At 41.0% G+C, this 17,202-nt stretch overlaps 1 long non-coding RNA gene across 1 annotated transcript; it reads right to left on the bottom strand.

Annotated features, from left to right (window-relative positions):
* Window positions 1-12,447: 12,447 nt before the first annotated feature.
* Window positions 12,448-16,106, bottom strand: LOC138918923 (uncharacterized). The gene is made up of 3 exons (XR_011428690.1): window positions 15,971-16,106; window positions 13,315-13,405; window positions 12,448-13,174 (listed from the first exon to the last, which is right to left on the bottom strand). It is a non-coding gene; the product is annotated as an uncharacterized lncRNA (long non-coding RNA).
* Between the last annotated feature and the right edge of the window lie 1,096 nt (window positions 16,107-17,202).

Below are 17,202 nucleotides of genomic sequence, written 5' to 3'. Positions count from 1 at the left end.
GCTAACGTAGCAGTAGGGTTAGTTTCCTAAAATAAGAGGGGCTATTTCTAGAATAAGGGTGGGTGCTGGGCAGCAGAACGATAAATATTCACTTCACCTATGTCTTTATTGCCACAGAGATGCTATATACATCTTCATAGCCAGGTGATCTTGGCAAAAGATTTAAAAGATGGTATTTTTAATATGTATTCTTGATTGGGCCTTAATAATGAGGATGATGGTGAAGGCGATGATGAGAGTGACTAAATTCCTTGTATTTGTACAATGCTTTAAAAATCTGCCAGATTCTGGATCTACCCTACCTGGTCCAGAGTCCTTGTGGTATAACTGGAGCAATCATATTTTTCCGGTAAAAAATTGGGACATATATGGTGGTTCTTTTTTTCTTCTTTGCACTTCTTTGAGCTTTCCAAATTTACTACAATGAATGTACATTATTTTTACAATAAAACAAGCGTTGTCAGAAATAAATGGGACTTGTGGTCTAACATGTGACCTCTCCAAGGTCATTCCCACTTTCAAGCCTTCTCGCATGCTCTTTCCATGGCCTCGGATCTTCTTTTCTCACGTATGTTTCATTCACTTTCCTTGGGTTTCAGCTGAAATATCATCTCCACAGAGAAACCATGACCAGGAGCAGATTTTATGGGGCCTGAAGCCTGTATAATTTGGGGGTTCTCTAAAGAGAACTTAAAAGAAAAAGAATATAAAATTGTGAATATAAATTTATACTCAAAAGTGAATATTTATTTAGAATAAGAAAAGACAGCACAATAATAATAAATTTAAAAATGTAACAGTACCATAAACACTGCTTTAATAGTTCTCCCCTTATATTCCCTGGCTACATTTTTTTTTTTTTTTTTGAGGAAGATTAGCCTTGAGCTAACATCCGTGCTCATCTTCCTCCACTTTATATGTGGGACACCTACCACAGCATGGCTTGACAAGCAGTGTGTAGGTCTGCACCTGGGATCCAAACTGGCAGACCCCGGGCCGCTGAAGTGCAGCGTGCAAACTTAATCACTGTGCCACTGGCCTGGCCCAATATTTTTTTTTAATTGAGATATAACTGACATGGCTACACATCTTTTGATTGTCCCTTCATATGTCAATGATATTGTAATATTTTCCATAGGAGGAATAGAAAGGTAATTTAGTTTTCCTCTAGCATAGTAATCAAAACTTACTGTTGTATTATTGACAGTTTAGAAAAGCTTATTTCAGCTTCACAACTTTTTTATTAGTAATGCTAGGCAAATGTTTAGTAGTAGTATTTTCACACCAGGCAAAAGCTTTTTCTTGCCTGCTGCATTTCAAACCTGGTTTCTCCCCACCTCCCTGTCTACTTCTGGTGCCAGGCGATGGAGGCCACAGTCACATCAGGGACATCCTCTAGGCCTGCATCCTTGTGTCATCCTGCTCTATGAGGGGGTAAAAAGGCTGGGAGGGGTGATCCCGGAAACCTTGGCTACACTGGGACACTCACAGTAACTTAAGTTATAAGGCACATTACCATGGATGGTGCTAACATGCTAATGGGAAAAGGCAAGTGAAAAGAGCAGGCATTTGTGCAAGGTTTCCTGAAGAAGCCATGTCCAGCCCACCCCAACTCCCACCTCAAATACACACACACATACATAAACTTACCATGGCAATAATTTCAAGCTAGTTAAGAAGGGAAAGAGTTATGGGAAAAAATTATTGAGAGGGCAGGATCTTGGAGTTCTATGTGGAAATTACACTATGTGGAAAGCCATGAACTTCATCTTCATTAAAGTCCTTGCTTTAATGTCATGATTCTAAGACAGCATATATTTATTCTCTTTGGTTTGGAGTTCACAATTTTGTGGCTTTATATCAGAAGATCCCTAATATAATCTGGAGAAAGATGGAGTTAACTGAATATTTAAAATGCACTCCCAACACCATCTCATTTCATTTCTATCGGCTTTACAGGGCCAGTAAAATGACTGAGTTACGAGTGTTTGCTTGAACTGCATAGAAAAGGCACCAGATCTGAGTAAATCCACACTACAGAGTGAACGGGAGAGAATACCAGAGGTAAGGCTATCCTCGAAGCTGAGCGCATTGCTCTTTCCCTGTATCATGTCACCTTTGTATTTTCGTCTCCATCACTTACTTGAGGGCCGACTTGCAGCAGAATATTATATATTAACCCATCCAATTCCCTAAGAATTTATTAAGCACCTACTATGAGGTAGGTGCTGTTTTAGGCACGGGGGATTCTGAGATGAATAGGATAGAGTCCTGCCGTCAAGTTTCTTATAATGTAGTGGAGGACGTGTGTAAGTAAATAAATTACAAAATGGTGTCTAATGAGTACAAGAGAATAGTGAAACAGAGATGGTATGAGAGAGAGACTAATGAAATTGGCAGGGGTCGGGGGGTGAGGAAAGCCTCTAACGAGGAAGTGACGGATGAATTTTATATCTGATGGGGTTGCCAAGAATGCTTGATCAGTCCCACTCCCCCACACCGTAGCCATAGGGGAATCCGTATGGCAGTAGCCCTTCGCTAATGACATGAGCCAGCGTTCACCGAGAAACCTCTACTTCAGACCCCGTCAGGGTGCGACGTTTATGATCTCGTTAAAGCCTCACAACTCTGAGGGTCAGTCCTTTCTATTTCACAGATGAAGGACAGGAAGCTTCGAGAGTGAAACTTGCCAGGGTCACACAGTTGCTATGAGGCAGGAGCAGGACTGTAACGCAGGTGGGTCTGACGCTGGGGCCCAAGCTCTTGACCAAAGAGCATACAGAACGAGCGAGGTTTCCGAGCCTGCACTTAGCGCTTTAGACATTTCACAGTGCTTCCACCTATTTCCACTCATTTGAACCTCTTAAGCACCCTGGGGATGACACTGGAAGGACATTATTATTCCATTTGAAGACAAGGAAAATGTCACACAGTTCGTGAGAGGTAGAGCTGGGCCAGCACTCAGGCTGTTTGACTTCTACTTTAGTGCTCTATTCACTACAGAATGAATGGAGTCAGCCACACGCATAGAAGCTATTGCTGTGTTTCCCACATCCTCCCTTGTCCCATCCTCCCACTACCAAGTTTCCTACGCTTGCTTTTAAAAATCCGAAGAAGATTTCTCTACAGCCAGGTAGGAATGGGGGAGGAGGAAGGCTCTTTTTGCCTAGTAGGGATGAGAAGGACTTACCTTGTATTCTTTCTCGTAAATTAGCTGAATGAAAGGAAGAATGTAGCCTATTATGTCATGAATCTAACATGTCACTGGAGAAAGGTAAGTGGTGTTAAATGTCTGTTTTAAAGAAGCAGTCAGAGGTGCATCCCATTTAGGTAACCCATCATGTTCACATTTGGGTGAGAACTGATAATGGTGTTACTATTACAGACTCCCAGTAAACCACAGGTTATTAGCAAATGGATTCAGATGGTCTGTGATCAAAACACATGCTATAAAGTATCTTACCATGTAGGTTGAAAGATTGGCAATACTCAATAGTCAACAAGACGAGACTTGGTTCTACCTTTAGTGGCAGTGTCTTTAAGGGTTTTCATCAGACAAAATGACCTTGTCCTTGTCAAGCTAGCCTCCTTCAAGGGTCCAAGGTCTCTACTTTGGTACTCCACTGAGGAATTTCAAATCAAAGCTTTACCAGGAACAAACAAAAAGTTTCTTCATGTGATTTGTACCTCTCGCAGGTTTTCAGTGTCTAAATCTCACTATTTTGAAAAACATTACCATATTCTTTCCTTGAGAATTTCATAGATATTGCTTAATGAGTCTTGCTCTAAGGAATATATGAAAACAAGACATACAAGGGAGGCCCAAACTTAATTCGTCTTTCACTATCATCTGAGGTTGGGATAGAAGCATTTCAGGGATAGGAAAAATATACAGGAAAACTCTAAAGGAGATGTACCTTCTTAGAAAGGCAAATTAAAGCACAAATAAATTCAAGATATCTAATATATTGCAAGTGCTCAAGGGGATTTGAAAGCGTAGGGACTGTACTAATATAGGAGAAAAACTTTATAATTGTGAATCGTTATCACATATGTCAGTAATTTGATAGCTCTGTCCCATCCTCACTTCTGATGTGACCCCACGGAGAAAACTTTCTATCTTCCTGACCACTCTTCCGTCACCAGGTGGGTCCTTCTCCATTGACATTCATATTGTCCTATGTATATCACTGTCTCTGCACTCATCACACTGGATTATGATTAGCTGTTAATATTTATTCCCCACTGGACCAAGGGCCTGGGAATGAACCCATGTGATAGTTCCACGCCTATCACAGCTGTGCCTGACACAAAGCAGGTAATGGGTAAATATTTGTGGCATTAATGATCAAATGAATAAGTGAACTTTTGAATCTTAATTCTTTTTTTTTTTTTTTGGAGGAAGATTAGCCCTCAGCTAACTACTGCCAGTCCTCCTCTTTTTGCTGAGGAATCCTGGCTCTCAGCTAACATCCGTGCCCATCTTCCTCTAGTTTATACGTGGGACGCCTACCACAGCATGGCTGCCAAGCAGTGCCATGTCCGCACCCGGGATCCGAACCAGCGAACCCCGGGCCGCCGAGAAGCGGAACGTGCGAACTTAACCGCTGCGCCACCGGGCCGGCCCCTTGAATCTTAATTCTTAAGTAGAACCCTATTATAGAGATGGGACGATATTTTCTGATAAAGGCTTTTTTTTTTTTAAAGTGAGCGTGGGGAGACCAAGTGCTATCTTTACCACTTGGAGAGTCAGTGCACATCAGTTTATTAACTAATTGCCTTGGGACAATTTGCTATAAAATTTGTTCAACTTTGTTTTATCCAGCATGGACCAGATTTTGGCCACAGAATCATATCGAGGAACGCTGAAGTAATATTGTACTTGAGGTAATGCTGCTTTAAAAGTTAAATAAAAATATGAGATATTACAAGGCAGATGAATCCTACACTCTACGCGGTACCAATTTGTAAAGGAGAAAGATTCACGTGGAATGGTCTGCAGAGTCTTCTTGAATGAAAACGGAAGCTGGAAGGACAGATTAAATTTGGCTAGGTGGGAGGTAAGGCAGCACCATGATTTTTCATTTTTTTTCCTCCTCGTCCTGAATACGACACACTCCCATTAATAACAGTATCTCACTGTGGGATGTGGATTTGAGTTTGGGGAAAGGAGTGGTGAGGAGGTGAAACAAGTGCCCTTCAGTCCATTTTCCACTGAGATTCTGAACCCCTGCCTCCCATGACACACCTTGAAAAATACTGGGGCTTTAAAGATGGGGCAGTGGTCAGAACTTCCAGGGACTCCATAACTGATAATTTACTTTTATTCTTTTAGACTCTTTTGGAATTAGCCTGACTGAAGAGCTTCCACTGAAGCTGTGAGTTAAGAGGGATTCACCTCTTTGGGGATTTTAATCAGGCAGTGAGAGAAGAATAGAAATCTCCTTGTCTACCACTTGGTGCAAAATATATTTTCAGTCTGGTCTGGTTTTACTCACAGAATCGCAGGATTTTGGAATTAGATGACGTCTCTGAGACTATCTACGACTTCACTCACTCATTTCATAGATAAAAACACTGAGGCCAGAGACAGCAAGTTATTTCCCCAAGGCCACACTGAGTTAGGATTGGGACTGGGGACCCTGCCTCTCAGGTTGAAGTCTCTTCCTCATTTGGGTTAGGGAAGAACTCACCCTGAGTCTGGCCTCATTCTGCAGTGGGGGGCAAAGCTTCACCCAGTTACCGAGGGGACACTGGCTGAAGGATGCTGTTAACCGTCTCTACACTTTGCTACTTTCACAAGTGACCACAAGTGCAGGCAATTTCCACTTCCACCATTAACAAAATTGTCCACCTTTTTTTCATATTTTACCTAAGGCTTGCAGACTTTTAAAAGGGGCCTATTTTCTCTGGGACTGACGGATAGATCTAATGTCCCTGGCTTGAGTTCCTTTTAAACTCTGTTTTGGACCCAAAGTTGTATGCTTTCTAAAAAGTATAACTGCCATGATGGTTCAAACCACCCAATTGCTCAAATTACTCTTTGAAAATATGAATGGGGTGAGACGTTTTATGTTCAAGCTCCAGTTCTTGAACTCTTGCCTCCCTTTCTGTGATTCATCTATATTTTCAGACTCTTAAGAATGATCTAGTTAACTTTCATGTCTTATTAATTTGCAAATTTGACTTTATTGTTTTACTAAATAGTCTTCGTATTAACCTCTGAAGTTCATGTTGAGAAAAATGCTTATATTTCAAATAGATTTTATTTATATTTTGTCAAATAACCGATATGTTTGGAACCTTTTTTGTAGGGGGAGTGTAGTCTAGGAAGTTTCAAAACTGTGTTCCCATTTCTCCAAATTTCTGCTCAGGTTGATAGGTTGAATACGTTTTCAATAAAAGAGAGAAGTGTTTCAGGGCTAGCCTGGTGGTGCAGTGGTTAAGTTTGCGCACTCCGCTTCGGCAGCCCGCAGTTTGCAGGTTCGGATCCCGGGCATAGACCTACATACTGCTCATCAAGCCACACTGTGGTGGTATCCCACATACAAAATAGAGGAAGATTGCTGCAGATGTTAGCTCAGCGACAATCTTCTTCAAGCAGAAAGAGGAAGACCAGGGGCTGGCCCCGTGGCCGAGTGGTTAAGTCTGTGCGCTCCGCTGCAGGCGGCCCAGTGTTTTGTTGGTTCGAATCTTGGGCGCGGACATGGCACTGCTCATCAAACCACGCTGAGGCAGCGTCCCACATGCTACAACTAGAAGGACCCACAACGAAGAATATACAACTATGTACTGGGGGGCTTTGGGGAGAAAAAGGAAAAAAAAATCTTAAAAAAAAAAAAAAGAGAGGAAGATTGGCAACAGATTTTAGCTCAGGGCCAAACTTCCTCACCAAAAAAAGAGAGAGAAAAGTGTTTCTGAGAGTCCAAAAAGAGAACCTTACAAATGCTTCCCCACTTTTCAATATGAATTATTTACTTTTGATGTTTTTTAAAGCAAGCAGAGACCAGGCCAAGCTTATTTGGAAGTCACTCTGAAAATAAGTGAATGTGGATCTCTCTAACAACAACAAAAAGGCCTTTTCTGGGGGCACTCAAGCACGTCATTCACAGTGAACTGTGTGCTATTCTACAGTGCGGATACCAACATATACGATAGATCATAAGCTCAAAGAGCGAGTAATAACTGTGTGGTGAAATAGTTTATCCCTCCCATTGAAATAGAAATCTCTATGAGTAAAAATTCTAGGGAATAGAAATTATAGTCTGCACATGAGCAGATTTGAGATGGGCTTTTATTCTTTTTCTGTTTAGTGTGTGTGTGTGTTGTTTTCATAAACCATATAGAGTTTTCTGGTAATACTGGAAAAGGTCTGTGTATGTGCACGCGTTTGTGTGAATGTGTCGGAAAAATCCTCGCATAGACCCTTCTCCCTTTGGTAAACGCCTCGTTGAAGCGACTTCCTATCGTCTTCTTGGTAAGGAAGGAAAACACAACTTCAAGCCAGTGTTAGGGAGGAGCGGTTCGTGCTCTTTAGCAGCACACGCTTACAACTCACTTTAGAATAAAGTGTAGTGCCAACACCTAATTTTTCCAGAAGGGCTTGTATTCGGAGTGACTAATTAAAAATCCTCACGCTCTCCCTTCTTTTCCTGTTCAAATCTGCAAGGTTATTTAATTGAAGTCCTATTTTGTGGGTGCAGATGCATGATGTGTTTGAATCATCAAACAGATTTAGTGTGTTTTGATTGTTGTGTTTGCCTCATTGCTATTCCCAGAGTGTCGAGCTGAGCTTATGCTCCTCGGAAGACTCAGACGCCCGAAACAGTAAAAGAGTCCTTTCTTCTCCTCCCGCCCCCTCGCCCCCCATGTTCGTTGAAACTTTGCCAATATCAGATCGCGCTCTGTCTGTTGCTGCATTAAAATGAAGTCATTCCCTCCCACTTGTCGCCCTCCTCCCACCTCCTACCTTCCCTCTCGCTCTCCAGCTCCACGATTTTCTCACTAAGTGGGGGAGCCGCTCTTGCTGTTATGGACCAACTTTTTCCGTTTTATTTTTTTCCCCCGCTTTTCTCTCCTCTCCAGTTTTCTCCCCAGTTCTCCCCCCTTCTCAGAGATGATTTTTGGATTGGGGGCTGTGAAAGGGAAAGAGAAGGGGCCTGTTTTCCTCTCGAGGTGAAAACAGCCTTGGAACCGGCAGGTGCACAGCCCCCAAGCAGCTGCTGGCGACTTGCAAGCTGAAGCGTCTTACTTGCCCCTCCAAGCCAAGAGCACTTCATATAATCCTCTCATGCAATTCACACTGTAATTGCACAAACCCCAACTGCTAGGGCTCATCTTATTATTATTATTACGATTATGATTGTTATTGTTGTTGTTTTCCACTGATAACAAGATCTTCTGCAAACAGGAACCCGTCATGTTAATTAGTTTTTTGTGTAAGATGAGCTGCTTCTCCAGAAGCAAGATTTTTTTGTCTTGCTCTGAGCCCTGTTCCCCTGCCCCCCTCCAGCCCTTACCCCCTTGAAGGCCACTCAGGGAGCAGCACATGTGGGACTTTTATGCAGTTCTATAGGGCCTTTTATTGCTCCGGGGGCCTCATCCTCTTCTTAAGAAAGAGGCCGGTGGTGAGGTGCTGGCAATGAAAATTATTTTCCTGAACACCAGCTTGTTTTCTCAAGGTTCTGCTTATTCCTTTGGTAATTATGGGACTAAGGGATCCTTTTTTGGGTTGACCCATGAGTGCTGTAGTCTATGGAACAATCATTTCGTGGTTGTGAGGAAGAAAGGGCCGGGGATGAAAGTATGAGGAGATTCTGTTTTTTAAAATGCCCTTAAGAAATGCCTAGTGAATTAATGAAAACGTTTTTATTGCTGATTTAAAGAAAACCTGATATTTTGCGGGTCAGAAAATATCTAAACTCTTCTGATACCTAAGTCTAATTTTGATCTACAACTTTGACCTGTTTTTTATTGTTTATCAAAATTCAGCAATTCATAACTGCTGTCATGTTTTTTATCATGACCACACACTACCTGTACCTGTACTATTACTGAAATAATATTTCTTTATATGGACTTACCTTTTGAATGTAATTTAATTGCAAGGGAAACTATTTACTATGAAAATATCACTCTTGTAAATAGTAAACAAATGTGATATGCCATAAAGAAAATGTAACTATTAAAGTAAACACGTGAAAACAATGGTTATTAAATTCTTTTGTGTTAGAGGTGTTGTAAAGTGGAGGAAAGGTGTTCAAGATGAGCCCTGAGACTTTGCTGTTACTGTAATCAGGAAGATTGAAAGAGAGCTGAAAAGAATCACTTTCTCACTTACTTTGTGGACCGCTGGCATTCGATGCCATGCCAGTGTACCCCTGTACACGGCTCCTCTCCAGCGGCGTGTCCACATGTGGTGCACGTTCTACACTTCTGGAAACACCAGCCCTTTGTGTGGCTGGGGGCTCAGGTGGTCCAAAGTCCACCATGGATATTTGGTTCTAGAATGGCTATTTATTTTTTAAGTTGGCTTTTGATGTGTATGAAATATGTATTTCTAGTAAAAGAGATTAGAAATAAACCTACTCTTTCAGGGGAATTAAAGTTTAGGAGTGAAGTTAGTCAAACATTGAGCGTAAGGAACCGAAGTTCTAAAAGAACATCAAGGGGGAAAACTTGAGAAAAACCAAGTTCCAGGATCCACACTTAGAGCCAAAAACGGGCGCCCAAATAGGATCCAAAGTCTGGAGAAAGTGGAATGGGCATAAAGTCAAAAGTGAAGTGAGATGGGTGTTCCAGAAAAAAGTAATTATGATTGGAGCTGAGGTGTTTGAGATTTTCCTTTGCTGGTGTGTGACATGAAGGAGCGTCTGGCTGGGTAAAACACTAGTAAGATCAGGGTGGAGGAGGGTATGGAAGAGCGTTCCTTAATAACTAGTATGAGTTGTAAAACACAACACAGAGAACTGCCCATTTCACCTCCGCACACACACGCACACGCTGCAGAGGCACAGGGGTTGGAAAACCTCACAGTTTTTCCTGATCATAAACAAAACATTTTTTAAAGATTTATGTCCCAAACTCTTCCACACCACCAATCGTGACTTCATGATGTAAATCTTCCCAGTTATTCCTACGGTTCTATGCTCTCAAGGGCCTCGCTGCAGCACCCATGTTTTTATTTATTTTCCAGGACAGTAGGGCAAGAAGGTGAGTGTCGATGTCTTTCATTAGGTCTCTGTCTCTTCTGTGGTTGGCTAGTCAATGGCAGTTTCTAATGTTGAGGCAATATATTAAAAATGAATTTTATTATCGATATACCTGTTTTATGTTGGGCACGGAAGATGATTATATGAATTAGTCTGATAGATACAAAAGAAATCCATTTAACAAATATTTACTGAGGACTTAATATGTAAAAGGCTCTGTGCTTAGGGCTGGGGGTATGGTGGTGAATTAGCCCCTGCTGTCAAGAAATTTATTATTTGGAATAGGACAGACAAGCACATAACCTATTGCAATGATATTTGAAAGAAATTCTGATAAGGGTAAGGGCTGGACTGCCATGGAACATGTGAGCAGGCTCCTAATCTTCCACAGGAAGATGGGCTCTCATATAAGCTTAAGACCAAATAGGAATTAGCTATGTGGAGTCTGAACAGGGAGCTTTGTGGAGAGAAAGAATATTCTAGAAAGAAGAGAACCCCCCAAAGACCTGGAGGTGAAGGTGAATATGGGGAGTTTGGAGAACTTTCAGTAGTTCAACATGGCTGGAGGTTGGGTGGTGGGTGGAGGGCAAGACTGGAATTGAGGTTGAAGAAGTAAAGAAGGGCCTGGAAGGCTGTGTGGAGTTTAGACTTGATAATGAAACAGAGAGCCACTGAAGGAGTGAAGAGTGCAAACTGAAACCTGCGAAGAAAGAGACTGCCCTGGGATGGAGTGAGGGAGGGGACACACAAGCAGTGGCACAGAGGTGAGGGTGACCCTGGCCAGCCTGAGCCTGAGGGTGCTGGTGGGTGGGTTACGATTCTCAGCTAGGACAGGAGGTAACCTTGCAATGATCCTAGCGACTGATTCTGAATGTGCAGGGAGTCACCATGCCAGCAGTGAGGCCTGTCCACACAGGCTGAGCACCATGAGAGTGGCCTGGCGGTGGGATCATGCAGAGGAGAGAGCTAGGAAGTATGGAAGTGTTTTTAGTTTTGATCAAAGAAGGCATTTTGGAAGACAATTTGGATGATATTTGAGTAAGTGTTTGTGGTTACTTTCTTCTTCTAATATCTCCTATATGCTTCATCTATCTGTCTTACCTTGACAATGGGCCTTTAATATTAAAGAGAACATCAGTTCCCACCATCTGGTAATGGTAATAGATCACATCAATGGGGTATTTACCTTGGGCCAAACACTGCGCTGAGCACTTGACATATATTATCTCATTTAATCTCCTCCCCCAACTCTATGAGGTATTATTCTTATCTTTATCTTCGGGATGACAGCACTGAGGTTTAGAGAGGATAAATAACTCTACAACTGGTTGGTGGAGGTAGAATTTCAACCGGGGTTAATTCCAGAGCCTGAACTTGAAAGCAAAATGCCACAGTTAAGGATGCAGACGTGTTGGACAGTGAGTCTAATGAATAGCTGTGTACAAAATTCAGACTTTGCCTTTTTTTCAAAATTTAGACATTTTTGAATGAAAAAAAATTTGTTACAAGGTTTTCGGGTTTCTTTCTGCATCTTTCTTTTGGAATTATGCTCCAAGAAAAAGCTTTGGTTAATAAAAGGTTAGCAGTTACTCATTCTAATTAAACATGGTTTTATTGAACAAGCAAAAACAAAAGGAAAAACAAAGAAGACATTTTTTCCAGGTTTTGATATTTAAAGTTTTAGAGGATTAAATTTGCCAAAACAGTAAGTAGCTTTTCATTTTTATATTTCACATATGGAGGCCAGGCACTCTTAAAATCCTTATGTTAGAAAAGATTCACAGAGCTAATGTACATTAACCTTTCAGTAGCCATTCCACTCCACTGAACAAACAAAATGTGTTACCAGAATTATTATAGCATCCTAAGAGTGAAAGTAGTCTAAAGATCGACATCTAATTTACCCCCGTCATGAGGAAATCAGGGAACAAAACAGCTAAGGAACTTTTGTGCCCGAAGCCACACAGTAAGTCTGCAGCAGGGCTAAGACCTGAGTGGTCTCTTCCACCCAGAGGAAGGACCATTGATCGCTGCATCCCTCTCGCCCTGGAAAACAGTATGGCGGGGGGGGGGGGGGGGGGGGGGGGGGGGGGGGGGGGGGGGATGGGGGGGATGGGGGTGGGGGCCGGGATCGTGAGAGAGGGGAGGATTAACATGGTGCATCTTCCTGGGGTGCCAGTTTCACTCTATTTAAAAGCAAGCAAACTAAACAGTAATTTAAAACATTTTTATATTAAAACGAACATGGCCATCTTGTGGGGTGAATCGTAGGGATTTAATAAACAAAACAGGAGACTTCAAAGAAACGTCTCTTCTTGAAAAGGAAGTCGGGAGCAGGAAGAGGGGCTGCCTCAGCCTTCACTCCCAGATGTCTTGTGGTTTGAATGTATTCTCCCTGCCTTTGGAGATTTTTCAGAGAGGAAGTTTTTGGAGACACTCTGGGATCTCAGGTGTGTGATGGACAATAGTGAACCACCAATTAACAACATTGTTCATAATTATGCTGTTAAGTGACACTATGAGATTCCAGAAACACACTTTGCAGTTTTCATTAATATATAACTTAAAATTGTCTAAATACATGTTATCAGATCCTTTAATGCAATAGATTTTATTTTTTTATCTGAGAAATTTACATTTTTTAGGCTAGTTTCGATAGATAATGTGCTTGATTAGTTACAAATGTGTTACACAAATTAATGCATTTTGCTACAAAGGTTATCTTTGAAATGACGTGAATAATCTGTTTTATGCCCACAAGTGCTATGAATGCTAACGCTTCATTCTTAACTCATCTAGTCGTCATTAGGTACAGCAGCTGATACAATCTTCCATTAGGCAGCCTCAGACCTGTGGGTGGTCTTGGAAACTATACCATATGAACTGTAATACACAATAGAGTGAGTTAGGGATTTTTTTTTCTGCTTTAATTCTGAATCTTGCGGTCCCTATTGGTTGAAATCCTGCAAAAGAATAAAAGGGACCTGATTTTAGCATCAATCTATATTGATGGGTTAGAGCAGAGTTCCTTATATACTCCTCATTGAGTAAAGGATTTAAATTTACCACAGTCATTTTTTTTCTATTTAAGTTGTTTACTTACCTAGTTAACGGAGCTGAAAAGGCCATGCTAGCAAACATGGGCACAGTCGGCTGTTCACATTTTTAAAACCAGATGCTAATAAAATAAGCTGCTGAAAGGAAAAATCAAATACAGTTTAGCTCTACTTTGATTGAACCAGCACTGAATAAGTTTTAGTGGGACATTTTGGAAGTGTAACATACAATTCACATCAATACCGAATAGGCTGTGTTCACTGTGGTGTTATTATAAAGGGAGTCAATTCACAATGTTCGGAAATTTCCTGCTACTTTAAAAGGTCTGAAACTTAATAGTGTTACATATTTTTTAGAAATTTCTTTATAAAAATACTTTAAAGTACCTTAAACATAATAAGCGCTGAATAAATAGCTATTGATTTGATTTCCGTGACAAATATAGTGCATTGGAGGTCCAGAATGGGAGGAAAATGCAAAGTAGATAATTTTGCCTTCACTGGGTGGGGATGGAAACAAGCGGTGTGTATGATTTTAGCAACTCGACAAAGAGAAATCTGCTCACAGATCTCCAGGAAAGCGATCATTTGCTAAGCTCAAGAGAAATACTCTTTTAAAAAAACTTTGTGTGTATTCATTTAAAGAGAAAAAAAAATCTTTCAAAACAATTAGAATGACAAGCAAACTGTCTTTCATGTGTGGTAAATGAGCTACAAATGTATGCATTTACAATTTTTTTTAATATTCAAATGAGAAATCTGCAACCACAAAGAAGTTAAAACTGCAAAGTGCTACTTTTTTTCCCTCTGGCATAGATGGCCCCTCGCCTGTTCCGCTGTAGTCTGGAGTCCTTAATAAAGAAACCACAAGCTATTCTCTGGGTAGAGATTTTAGCTCCCAACTTTAACTTCATTTTTAGTCCAACAGGCAGACAGTTCAAAAAGTTTTCTATCTCCTACCTTATTTTGTTTCTTAAAATCTCTAAAATCTGAAAGGGATATAATTACAGACGGTTCATCTGGTACCTTCCATTGCCTACCTGCTAAGTCAGTTTTGTTTCTTAATGGTCTAGCCTTAATGATTCAAAGTTCAACTGCTCTCGCTCCTTTTTCTTTTTCTTTTCCCCTCCTCTCCCCGCCTTTTTTCTTCCTTTCTTCCTTCTTCCTCCTCCGACTCCCTCCCAGGCCCCCTCCCCATCCCCCGGCCCCCTTTGGAAGCCCCTGGGATGACACTGTTCATTGATGCATCTCCCTCATTAGCATTGCTGCAGCTTGGCTCAGTGGTTTCAGAGGCAATCCGTCATGAGAAAACTGAAGAATGTGCCCCATTTGCATGATTCTGTGCCAGAATGCAACTTTTTCTCAGCTGTTCTTTGTGTAATTTCCCCTTGAGCGTTCAACTTTCCCATGAAGTCCTAGAAATCATATTAGGGATTTCCAACCCAATTGAAATGCTCCTCAGATTAGTTTTACATACTTGCTTCCTTCCCCCCACAACTTCATAGCTCTTCATGAACAGAGCAAATTAATATATAAAAAGCAGGTTTAGCCTTATATTGTTTGGAAATGTAGGGCACAGTAAATGAATAATTTTGCTTTGAAAGCACAGGGGTACGTATTACATGTGCAAATGTATATTTATTACACATGTCCAGATGAGGCCACAACACTGATAAATACTTGGGCAATCTCTGCTTCTTAGTCACTCAGTGCCATTGCAAATCACATCCTCTAACCCGATACAGAGAGACCCAGCAGATACGGCAAAAAGCTGGATGAAGCGCTCGCTGTTTAATAAAGAGAACTTCCCACATAGGTCAAGGAGACCTGCTTTGCAGCTCTTGGATGAGAACATTTTAATAAATAAACGAACGAATTCATAACAGCTAACTAACTGCTAATTAAATAAGTATTCTCACAATATTTTTTTTCTCAATAAAAAATGATGACGATGACAACACTGGGACATGCAACCTGTTACCAAGATTTCCTCTTTCCAGAAATTGAGATAAATATAATGTGCTCTATACACAGGACACCCTCCTTTCCAGAAGAGAATGTGCTCCATTAAAACATGTCCATCACATTGCATTTGAATTACCAACAAACAGAAAACAATTTACACACATACAGATACACAATCTGTAGCCCTTTTTAATGACGTGTTATTCCTCTCAGTGTCATTATATACAAATCAATATAGTCTTTTCATTCCCTCTTGCCTTTTGGGGGCAGTTTGGAGTAAGGATAAACGTTCTATTTTCATGTTTATTATTTTCATTCTAAAATCTGGAATTATTATTGTTTTATTACTTTTTGATGGTTGGAATGTATCCATTTTGATAAAAAAGTGAAGATATTCCAAAAATGCTTGTTATAACTACTTAAAATTTTAAATTGTCAATATTTTAGAAGGAAAAGATGAATTTAGACTGAGAAGGCAGAAAATATCAAACTCAAAACTTACTGAGTTCCAAACAGAATTAGAATGGCTTAAAGATAACTCTCTGCACCAACAGAAGAAAATAAAGCTCTTAAAATACAGAAATTTGGTTGTTGGAGGAACACTCACACGGTGATTAGAGTTAGGTTGCAGAAGATTTCATTAATTATAGGTGACTGATTTTCCCTGAGCAGACCGCTCAGGTCTCCCAGCCCCCCGACACCCCCGCACCCCCAGCTCATCTCAAACTGTTGTCTAACCTTTCCCTTAATCCATCTCATCTTGAGCTGATGGGAACTGCTTTCATTCCACCTCTTGTGGAGGTAATGAAACAATCTTCTTATTCACTTGGTTCCTCTGAGCCGGTGACATGCAACAACAACAAAAAAAAGCGAGCGCCCTGATTAATGGCTGCTAATTAGCAATGTTAATGACCAGGTGTCCGAGAGCACGGCCAGCTCCTCTCAGCATGGAGTGATCGCTCAATGAGGGCCCTGCAAAGCCATTCCCAGTGACCCTTCCCCTGAGCTGCCAGTAATGAAGCCTGCTTGCTCGTTACTCCCGGGAGAGGCGCAGGGGGAGACCAGGGCCTGGGACCCAAACCCTTGCCTGGGGTCTAGTGGATCTTCCATTAATTAAGGTTAGCATTTCTGGCCCCCCAAAAGCTCAAAGGTAAAGGAGCCAGGAGCAGGCAGATGAACTCCAACCCTCTTTTCTCAGAAGGAGATTCTTTTCTAAATGGAACTAGTAGTTAATTTGAACTATCTACATGCATATCTATAATTTTGACTTTATATTAGCTGTATATACCATCTTCTCTGATTCTATTCTTATCCTGAGATAATTCACGTGGTGAAGCAAATCTCATGCTAACTCTCCAATACAACTTTCTATCTGGGCAGTTTAAGTTCTTTTTGCCATTCACACAGATGAATGGCAGCAGAAACCCACAGCATCTAGATCTGTGCTTAAAAAAATAGTAATCTTTTAAAAAGTATTTTCCTGCTTAGGAAGTGGGTTAAGCGGGCAGGTTCTCTTAGCTTTCATACAGGAGTAAGGGAATTATATTAACTTAAAAAACACACACACACACACAAAACAAAAGCAAGATTTTCCAAGAGCTTTATAGAGATCAGCTCTAAAAAGACCTGAAAAATCATTTTGTTAATTAGCATTGGTTCCTTTTTTTAAACGCTGACCAGAAAATTGAAAAGTGACAAGACTGAAATCTTTGCAGATAATTAGCCATAACCAGTATTTGGCAATTTGTGACAAGCTGATTCGAAGAGTTTGCACATTTATTTTCTCTCCACTGGTGAATGGCCTTGTACTTTCTCCAAGGAGGGGAGGGGGGCCACTCAGTTTGGAAGAAACAGACTAAAATGAAGGAAGGTATGCCATGTCGTCACTTTTGTTTGAGCAGGCTCTTTCTTTTTAATATACATCTCAAGGAAGGATAGCATTTTGGCCGATTTAGAAATCCCCCACCCCG

The sequence above is a fragment of the Equus caballus genome, chromosome 19, assembly GCF_041296265.1.
Source record: "Equus caballus isolate H_3958 breed thoroughbred chromosome 19, TB-T2T, whole genome shotgun sequence".
In the NCBI taxonomy this organism is placed as follows: Eukaryota; Metazoa; Chordata; class Mammalia; order Perissodactyla; family Equidae; genus Equus; species Equus caballus.
Note: the sequence above shows the minus strand (reverse complement) of the source record. Positions and strands in the feature narration are given on the sequence as shown.